The sequence below is a fragment of the Macrotis lagotis genome, chromosome X, assembly GCF_037893015.1.
Source record: "Macrotis lagotis isolate mMagLag1 chromosome X, bilby.v1.9.chrom.fasta, whole genome shotgun sequence".
Lineage (NCBI taxonomy): Eukaryota > Metazoa > Chordata > Mammalia > Peramelemorphia > Peramelidae > Macrotis > Macrotis lagotis.
The window spans coordinates 429,251,373-429,262,118 of record NC_133666.1 but is presented as its reverse complement, the minus strand read 5'-3'; the positions used below and the strand labels follow the sequence as shown (position 1 = coordinate 429,262,118).

The 10,746-nt window shown below is 37.2% G+C and overlaps 1 long non-coding RNA gene across 1 annotated transcript; it reads right to left on the bottom strand.

Moving 5' to 3' along the window:
* Positions 1 to 900: 900 nt before the first annotated feature.
* Positions 901 to 9,642, bottom strand: LOC141499999 (uncharacterized). The gene is made up of 3 exons (XR_012471820.1): positions 9,552 to 9,642; positions 6,143 to 6,175; positions 901 to 1,696 (listed from the first exon to the last, which is right to left on the bottom strand). It is a non-coding gene; the product is annotated as an uncharacterized LOC141499999 (long non-coding RNA).
* Positions 9,643 to 10,746: the final 1,104 nt, after the last annotated feature.

Below are 10,746 nucleotides of genomic sequence, written 5' to 3'. Positions count from 1 at the left end.
CAAGCCCTACAAGCCCCTAATGTAATTGCTGCCAATTCCTGTGTCTTCCTGACTGCAGCTCCACAGTATTTGAATTGTGTCCTTCTGGCTGCTTGTAATATTTTCTCTTTGACTTGGGAGTTCTGGAACTTGGCTATAATATTCCAGGGGGTTGTTTTTTTTTTTTGGGTCTCTTAGGGAGATCGGTGGATTCTCTCAATTTCTATTTTTGCCCTCTGCTTCTAGGATATCAGGGCAATTTTCCTGTAGGAATTCTTTAAAAATGAGGTCAAGGCTCTTTTCCTGATCATGATTTTCAGGTATCCCAATAATTTTAAAATTATCTTTCCTGGATCTGATTTCCAGATCAGTTGTTTTTTCAATGAGATGTTTTACATTTTCTAATTTTTCATTCTTTTGGTGAAGTATTGTATCTTGACTTCTTGTGAAGTCATCAGCCTCCTTTAGCTCCATTCTACATCTGAAGGATTTATTTTCCTCAGAGAGCTTTCTTATCTCCTTTTCCATCTGGCCAATTCTGCTTTTTAAAGTATTCTTCCCCTCAATAACTTTTTGAACTGTTTTATCCATTTGACCTAAGCTGGTTTTTAATATGTTATTTTCTTCAGCATTTTTTTGGATCTCCTTGACTAAGCTGCTGACTTTGTTTTCATGTTTTTAATATGTTATTTTCTTCAGCATTTTTGGATTTCCTTGACTAAGCTGCTGACTTTGTTTTCATGTTTTTCCTGCATCTCTCTCATTTCTTTTGCCAATTTTTTTCTATCTCCCTTACTTGATTTTCAAAAGCATTTTGAGCTCTATCATAGCCTGAGTCCAACTTCTATATTTCTTAGAGTCTTTAGTTGCAGAAGCTTGTACTTCCTCATCTTCAGATTGAGTATTTTGATCTTCCTTGGGTTCATAGACAATGTATTTGTCAATGGTCCAGTTCCTTTTTTTTCCTGTTTATTCATTTCCCTAGCCTGTGCCTGGTTTGGGGCTGCTTCCTGAGCTTTTGAGTTTTACTGGATATCCTCACAAGGACCTCAGTGTGTGAGACTCTGACTGCTCTCCTGGTCTGTGAATGACCACAAATCCACAAATGTACCCCTCTGCCATGGGGCTGGGGGGGGGTGTCCCTGTTCTATGGGGTGGCCTAGACTGTGATTAGGATCTGAATGTGGTCAGAGCCTCAGAGTCCTGTTCCAGCGACAGAAGACAGACCTTGGAAGTCACCCTCCACTCCCTTACCTTCCTTGGGCTGAGCACTCAGGGCGCAGCTGACTAGAGGCTCCTGCTTGCCAGCTCCACAAGCCTGCTTCCATTTCCTGAATCTGGGCATGCTGAGTATTGCAATCGGCTGAGGGCCTGGGCTTTGTGCTAGCTCTAGCAGAGGTCTCCCTGCTGATTTTCCAAGTTCTGCTTTTTTGCTCTCTGGGTTGCAGGTCAGGAAACTACTTCTGGTGCTGGGAGCCACAGCTCCCAGGCACCCCGGGGCTGTTCCTGGGAGGCTGAAATTTCTTCATTCTGTCCGGCCACCCCTCTGACCACTATTTTCCAGGTTACCATGGACTGGAGAGTTGCTTCACTGAAGCTTTCTGTGGGTTCTGTCTCTTGAAAATTTAGTTAGAGTCATAATTTTAAGATTTTTGAAGTATTTTGGAGAGAGCTCCTAGGAGAGGCTCTTCTGCTGCCATATTCAGGAACTACATTTCTGAAAAGAAAAGGAGTCATTTCTGAGAATCAGAAATCTACAAAGATTTAACTTTTTTTTTTCTTGGGCAAGGGACAGTGGCTGTTTTAAGTAAATCAACAAGCATTTGTTGAATACTGATTATGAAGATAACAGAAGACCTGGAACTAATATTTTACAGTGAAGTTCAATTCAAATGAACAAATCAAGTCAATAAACTTTTGTTATTCACCTTTTATGTGCTAGGGATAGAATTAATCACTGAGAATAAAGGAAAGGCAAAAGATGACACCTGGGTATCATCTGGGTGACTGGGAAGATAGTACTATGATTATAGGATAGTTGGGGGGGGGGGGGAAGAGGCTTATGGAAGGATCCGAGAGAGAGATTAGGGAAAGATAAAGAATTCTATTTTGGACATGCTGAGTTCAAGATGTCAACAGGACTGTTCAACATGACTAATAGACAGTTTAAAATGCTCATCTGAAGTTCAGTAGAGAGGCTAGAGTTGGTTATGTAGATCTGATTATCTGCATAAAGATGATAATTGAATCCATGACAGCTGATGAGATCATGAAATGAAATAATATAGAAGAAAAGAGGACCTAGAGGGCGGCTAGGTGGCGTAGTGGATAAAGCACCGGCCTTGGAGTCAGGAGTACCTGGGTTCAAATCGGTCTCAGACACTTAATAATTACCTAGCTATGTGGCCTTGGGCAAGCCACTTAACCCCATTGCCTTGCAAAAACCTAAAAAAAAATGTCTATTCACAGGGTGGCTAGGTGGCATAGTGGATAAAGCACCGGCTCTGGAGTTAGGAGTACCTGGGTTCAAATCCGGTCTAAGACACTTAATAATTACCTAGCCGTGTGGCCTTGGGCAAGCCACTTAACCCCATTGCCTTGCAAAAATCTAAAAAAAAAAAAAAAAAAAAAAAAGAGGACCTAGGACAGAGTCTTGTGAGATGCCCATGATTAGCTGGTGTGACTTGAATGATGATTCAGCAAAGGAGACTGAGAAGGAACAGTTAATAGAAAAAGAACCAGAAGACAGTAGTACCATAAAACCTAGTGTGAAGAAATATCAAGGAGAACAGGGTGATTGACAGTACCAAACTTGCAGAGAGGTCAACAAAGACGAAGAATGAGAATAGGTCAATAGATATGGCACTTAAGAAATCAGTGGTAACTTTGGAAAGAAGAGGTTCCTATGAATGATAAGGTTAGAAGTCAGATTATAAGAGAGAGTTAAGAAAATGAGAAGTGATTGTACATGTGTAGCCTACATTAGATTATTTGCTCTCCTAGGATGGGGGAAGAGAAGGTAGGAAGGTGAAAACTTCATAAAAATGAATGTTGTGTAACAGCCCTGTTTGTGGTGGCAAAGAATTGGAAATCAAGTAAATGTCCTTCAATTGGGGAATGGCTTAACAAACTGTATGTCATAGAACACTATTGTTCAATTAGAAACCAGGAGGGATGGGAATTCTGGAGCGATTTGCATGAACTGATGCTGAGTGAGATGAGCAGAACCAGAAAAACACTGTACACCCTAACAGCAACATGGGGGTGATGTTCAACCTTGATGGACTCGCTTATTCCATCAGTGCAACAATCAGTAACAATTTTGGGCTGTCTGCAATGGAGAATACCATCTGTATCCAGATAAAGAGCCATGGAGTTTGAACAAATTTCAAGGACTATTCCCTTTAATTTAGGGAAAAAAAACAGATATCTTATTGTCTGATCTTGTTATCTCTTAGACTTTTTGTTTCTTCCTTAAGGATATGATTTCTCTCTCATCACACTCAATTTGGATCAATGTTCAACATGGAAACAAAATAAAGACTGACAGATTGCTTTCTGTGGGAGGGGGGAGGGAAGTAAGATTGGGGGAAAAATTGTAAAACTCAAATAAAATCTTTAATAAAAAAAGATGAACAAAATGAATGTTGAAAATTATCTGAATTGGAAAATTATAATAATTATAATAATAAAAATAATAATTGGAAAAATAATAAAAAAGGAGAGAAGAAAAGTTAAAGTACCTGTCCTAAGCTGATTTCTCAAGCAATTTAACCATAAAGTGAAGAGAGATATGAGATATTTTTTTTTTTAGGTTTTTGCAAGGCAAATGGGGTTAAGTGGCTTGCCCAAGGCCACACGGCTAGGTAATTATTAAGTGTCTGAGACCGGATTTGAACCCAGGTACTCCTGACTCCAAGGCTGGTGCTTTATACACTATGCCACCTAGCCGCCCGAGATATGAGGTATTAACTGATAGGGTTGGACAGATTAAGTGAGGGAATTTTGAAGGTGGGGGAACTATGAGCATGTCTATAGGCATTAGAGAAGCAGCCAGTAGATGGAAAGAAATTGATAAGTGAAAGGACAATCTGTTAAAGAAAATGGGATAGAATGGGATCACTTGTTCATGTAGAGGGGTTTGCCTCATCAGATGATGTTTTGTCCTTCATTCTCAAATAAGACCATGACAAAAGGGAGGTGATGCTATGACAAGCACACCAACTAGATTTGAGTGAGGGGCTGCTGTGCTAAGTCACCAATCTCACTTTCTCCTTTAGAACCATCTGGGTCCAGTGTTCAGATATGAATCAGGATGGCTCAAGATGACCCTGGATGCAAGGCAATCACGATTAAGTGACTTGCCTGAAGTCACACAGATAATGTCAAATATCTGAGGTTGGATTCGAACTCCTGTTCTCCTGACTCCAAGGTCAATACTCTATCCATTCTGCTACCTTGAGACACAATTGAAGGACAGCAATAATAGGGATGATGTGAGATGAGGAGGAAAGGAGAAGAGGGAGTGCTTAGCAAATGACCTTAATTTTTTTCAGTGAAATATAAGATATTTAGTGAAATATAAGATTTAGCTAACAGAGTGAGGGGAATCATGGATTATTTGGATTAAATGTTTTGAAAACTATTGTGGTAAATGGAATAGTAAGTCAATTAGAGAGATGCACAAGTATTAAATTTGCTTCAGTGAGGCCCATTTGAGATTTTGTAATATAAATTTGTGGTTGATCAAGCCTACATGACTTTTCAATTTTCTTCAACTTCATTCAGTAGCATGTGAGTTAGAATAAAAGTTTGTGAGTAGGAGTGACTGTCAAGATAATCCAAGACTAACAGTTGAATAATAAGCAAAGGGTCCCAATAGACAGAACAATAAAGATGAACTGCTACATTAAGGAGTCAAAATGGGGAAAGGAAATTATAGTCATTACAGTGGATCACCTGGGAAAGAACTGAAGGGTGGAGAGATTAGAGGTCTAGTGAAGGTTCGGGGTTGTAAGACAAAAGAAATTGTGAAACAACAGATGAGATCAGATAAAGGAATTTTGGAGTTCACAAACAGGGAAAAATAACATTTGTGAATGATGGCAAGGTAAAAGGTGTGGCCCTCTGTGTGTACAGTAGAGGACTAGGGCATGGGAAAAGAATAGTGAAGTAGGGAAGAGTGTTAATATGTATGTTGAATTCCTGCAGTAGAGTTGGGGAGGAAAGAAAGACCATTATACAGATATTAAATACACTGAGGAAGATAGGAGAATATTCTGAGAGTTGGTAGCTATTAGAATCTTGGGTAATAAATCTGGATTGAAAGAACTGCAGTGTAGGAGATGCTACTGAATGATACTGGTAGAGAGAATACTTCAAAGTAAAAATGGGAGCAGGGAGTAATCACACTCCCTCACTTTGAAAAGTGAATTAGGGGAGTGAAAATGAAAATATAGCCTGTTCTGGAGAGGACTCCTTTGGGAAATCGTGGCAATTAGAGAGTCAGGTTTCAAGGAGAACCAGATTAAAGCAATAGAAAAGGAAAAGGTTTAAAGGCAAAATGAACTTTTGTTAGTTTTTGGAACAGGTATTCCAGGGAATCTAGTGGAAGGTGTGGTAGTTTTAGAGTGAGACATTGTATGTGGGGACTGTGGGTGGTTGGGGACATTATTAAGAATGGCAATAAAGGAATTAGCAGGGCAGGAAGGAGAAGAAGGTTTGAATTATATTGAGTGTTGCGAATCACTGAGCTGGAAAGATATCACCAGAGGGAAGTTAATAGCTGAGGAATAAGTTCAGGTAAATTATCAATAGTTCTGGGTGTTCAGTGTACAACTAGAGGTGGAGCAGCTGCATGAGCCAGTGTGTGAAGGGACCAGTGTGTGAAGAATGATAACATAGTGCCTGTACTTGTAGAATATTCATAGCAACTCTTTTTGCTGTGGCAAAGAATTAGAAATTGAGGGAATGCCCATCAGTTGGGGAATGGATGAACAAGTTGTAATATATGAATGTAATAATATTCCAAGTTGATTTCAGAAAAACCTGGAAAGGCTTATTATGAACTGATGCTGAGTGAAGTTAGTGGAACCAGGAGCACATTGTACATTTTACATTGTGTGATAACAGCAACATTGAGCAAACTCTATGATAAACTTACCTCTTTTCAGCAATACCGTGATCAAAAACAATTCTAAAAGACAAGCAGAAAAGAACTTTATAATCTGAATGCAGATCAAAGCATACTATTTTCACCTTTTAGAATTTTTTTTTCCTTCTTGTGGTTTCCCCTTTTGCTCTGATTCTTCTTTCACATTGTGACTAATATGAAAATGTATATAATGATTGTATTTGTATATGTAAATCCTTAAAAAAATTTACTTCAAGAAAAGAAAAAATTAATTAGCTCACATTGTTTGAAGTGTAATCTGTGCTAATGACTCCCAGACCTCTATAGCCACCTCTAGGATTTCTCCTAAACTCCAAAATTGCATACTGAATTGCCTATTGGATATTTTGAATTGAATTTCCTATAGTGTCAAATTTAACATGTCCATAAAAAAATTCATCTTTTCCCCCAACTACTACTCTTTAGGAAAACATTACCTTTCTAGTTATCCGGATGTGCAATATCAATTTCATTTTCAATTTCTCACACTCATCCCACATTTTTAGTTGCCAGATTTTCTAGTTTTGGCTTTCTATCATCTCTCATTTTTATTTTCTTTTCTCCTTCACCAGGCCAGCTAGTTACTGCCACAGTTCAGGTTGTAATAGCTTTCCAAGGTACCCTTGCTTCAAGTCTCTCCCTACTTCAACCTATCTTCCACGTAATGTCAAAGGTTTTTTTTAACTAAAATATTTTTGAATGTGTTATTACCTTACTCAATAAACTTCAATGGCTCACTCTTACTTGTATGATTAAATACAAACTCCTCTACTATTCCTCAAACATGAGTGTTTTCTCTCTCTCTCTCTCTCTCGTAATCATATCATATTTGAAGTCAGGGAGAAGAGTCTTCCTGATTCTAACCCCTGGCACTCTACCCACTATGTCACCTAGCTGCCCAGAATAATAGTGGACTTCCAATAAATTCATATAGATTGATTGATTTTTCTCATGTGAAGAAAGAATGAAAGGACAAAGTATTTTTGTCTGCCTGGAAAATCAGTTTCTTTTAGGGGAGGTCAAGTTTTCCAGTGCTAAGACTCAGCAAGCAAGCTGTGCCCCAAGCCCAGCATAAGAACAATCCTTTGCTCACATCATCTGAGTGGACACTGTTGCAAACAAAACACAGAACTGATGATCCCTGAGCTTGGGCAAGTACCAACAGGAACAGACATGAACAGAATTTTGTTACTTGACAACCTTGCCTCACTGTTATGCCTCATTACTGTTGCTACACTGCACTGTTTGACTCATTGTCTAACCACAAGTAAATAAATCAATATTTGATCTCACTAAAAGCCCCATGGGGGTAGGAGGAGCCACATCTGTCTGACTACCCTCCTTGCTTACAAGCTCACTTTGAAATTAAATTTCTGCTTGATTCCTGGCTCCCTTGCCTCTAGCATGCTCTATTTGGCTCTGGTCATTCACAGGTTAGAGGCCAGTTTGATTTGGTTGACACAGTCATTTGGTGCCTGTGACTTTAATTCAGAAAGCTATTCAACCTCCCTCTTCAACCCCCTCCTCATCACTTTTTCTTATCCTACTCAAATCATTTTTGTTTTTACATACCTAAGGCAATTTTCAAACAATTATGGCTTTTGAATTCATGTTATGAATTTTCAGAGTTTTGTTCATGCTGCTGACAAATTATTAACAAAATAGTCTTTGTCATGTCAGGTTACTGAGTAGCTCCAGTAATTTATTTTGAGTAAACAAACAAACCTCAAATAATGGCAACAGTTACTTTGTTGGACAATTTTATTTTTAAATAAGATTAATTTGTAGAACAGATTATAGATTAGTAATTGCTTATCACTAATTACTTAGTAAATTTTCTCAGTCACCTTGGAATAAATATTGCCTTTTGTTGTGGATGATAGAAGAGTAGAATATAAACTCCTTGAGGGCAGGAATTATTTGTTTTCTTTTACACCTACCATAGAATCTTGTACATAGTAGGCACTTATTAAATATCTGTTTGAATTCAGCTGAAGAAAGTACTAATGCAATAGGAAGAAAAAATTATGCAAAATAGTATCCTATATGTAGAAACTCAAGACATTTTTCCTGATTAGCTTTTTACTACAACTTCAGGAGAATAATCTGATAACAGCTAGTATTTATATAATATTTATTTTGTAAAATAATTTATAAATAGTCACTTTATCCATAATAACTTGGAAAGATAAGAGTTAGAATTATGCACATTTTATAGGTGAGGAAATCAAAGAAGGCAGAAATTAAGTTACTTGTCCAGGGTTACTCAGCTAGTGAGTGTCTGAGGAAGATTTAGAATCCAGTTCTTTATATTGCTAGGTCTAGCTTTGTCTTTTTCAACAAGTCTTCACAAACAATAGCAAGTACATTCATGACCTCCTTGGCTCACAAAATGATTCTCCACAGTGAAAAAAGGCATGGGAATTTATCATGCCTTGAAACTGATGGCGGTGGAGTTAAAAATTTTTTTTTCTTTATATGATCTCTCTCAAGCATATACTTTCACTATAAATAGCTATTATAACCTGGTTTTTCTGTGACATCAATTAATCTTACTCTCTATTATCTAGAAACTTGTGGTAGTGGGATATCAGAAGAGGCATAGGATTTCTATAATCAATGTGTTTTTTGATTGCTTGATGAATGGGTTTACTTTGAATATATGTTTTTACTATTAATATAAAGTATATACTTTGAGTATATCTGTTTTTAGTATTAACAGAAAACAGTCCATTAGCAAGATCATTATTTAGTTTGTTTACATTATAATTTGGGGGTAAATGTTTCATGGGTTTGAACATAGCTTCTCTAATATTTTCTAACTTCAACTCTTCATCTCTTCTTGTCTTCATCCTCAATTAGGCTTTCTCCAATATTCCAATGAAATTGATATCTCATCAGTGTGGGTGTTCCCTCCAACAGTACAGAGTGTGTCATATATGATGCATGTATGTATAGTATATTTGTATATCTACCCATCTTATGAGACCCTAGTTCATGTCCTCTCCAACAAAACACTGGGGGATCTATTCACTATGCTGGAGGTCTTGCTGTTATTTTCATTACATTGTCTAGACAAAGCATTATGATAAGGTGAAAAGAATGCTAGTTGTGGAATCAGAAGCCTGAGGTTCAAATCCAAGTTTAGGAACAAATTTCTTGTGTGACCTGAAAAGACATTTATTAAGCTCATATTATGCCAGTTTTTTTACTAAATGCATACTTTCCAATGACTCTTAGAAATCATATAAACATCACAAAAACCATATAACTTAGACCTCATTTTCTAGGTAAAGAAACTTAGACTCATAGATGTTTAATGATTTATCCAAGATTTCACAGCCATAAGTGATGACATGGATTTAAACCATGATCTCTGAATTTGAATTCATGCGCTTACCCATGGTTCTCTTAGGTACTTCCAGATGAGAATCAAGCTCCTTTAGACCTGTAGCTTGTTTCTTCTTCTACAAGACAATACAAGCACCAGTATCCCTGTAATAGTTACATGATGTATCTTTCAAAGCAATGTGAGTTGAAACTGAATTACTATTTGGAATTCAGAGAAAACTCTGCCTCTTATTGTTAAAGCTCTTGGGCTCTTCAAGTATTCTAGAAAATTTAAAATCTCTAAATTACCTGAGCTGTACATGCCTAAGCTTGTGGAAAATCTTGACTCTCTGGACTGACCTTAGAAACAATTGGACTTTTGCTTACATCCAAGAGTTTAACGAGTCTTAGATGTTCCTGTTGTCTGAGAGGAATGTATGATGGGTTGGTTCTAATAAGTAATAGAAAGATGATGTAGGTAATAGCAATGAAGTAGCAGTTATTTCAAGATGAATTTTGGTGTAAATAAGTATCTTAAACATGACTTTGAAAGAAATTATTATTGACTTGAATTGGAGTAGAGGCCAATGGATAAAACCTTTTGCAAAGTAATAAAGAAAAAACTTTTTCTTTTGATTTTTGTCATGGAAACTTATGAAGATATAAGAAGTTACAGTTCAAAGAAAATTATTAACTCTTAACATGCAAGCAAAGATACTTCCTATTTAATGTTTCCTAAACCTAATTCTTATACACATTCTTAATTTTTATATTTAATATAAATGCTTCTACTTAGGATAAGAATGTACCAACCAGGTCCTCTTCTTGCAGTTTCAGTAGACAATAAGTAATAATGATACTAGAAATAATGACTAGTAATAATAATACAGACCTATTTCTTATTTTACCCTTATTTCTACAGATATAATCCCATTCATGATTAGCATCTCAAACTGGGAGAGGAATTTCAGTAAAGGATTGAACTTGTGGAAAGTCTTCAAGTTAGGAAGTCTCATTCAAAAGTTCAAATCTGGCCTCACACACTTCTTGTTGTTGCTTGTCCTTCCTTAGGGAAGAAGACCATGACATTAGGGAGATAATATCATGACAAGCACATGAATTGGATTTGAGTGAGGGGGTTGTTGTCTCCAGAACGATCTGGGTCCAGTGCCCAATATGAATCAGAACAACTGAAGATGGCCCTGGATGTGAGGCAATCAGGGTTAAATGACTTGCTCAAGGTCACATAGCTAGTAGTGTCTGTA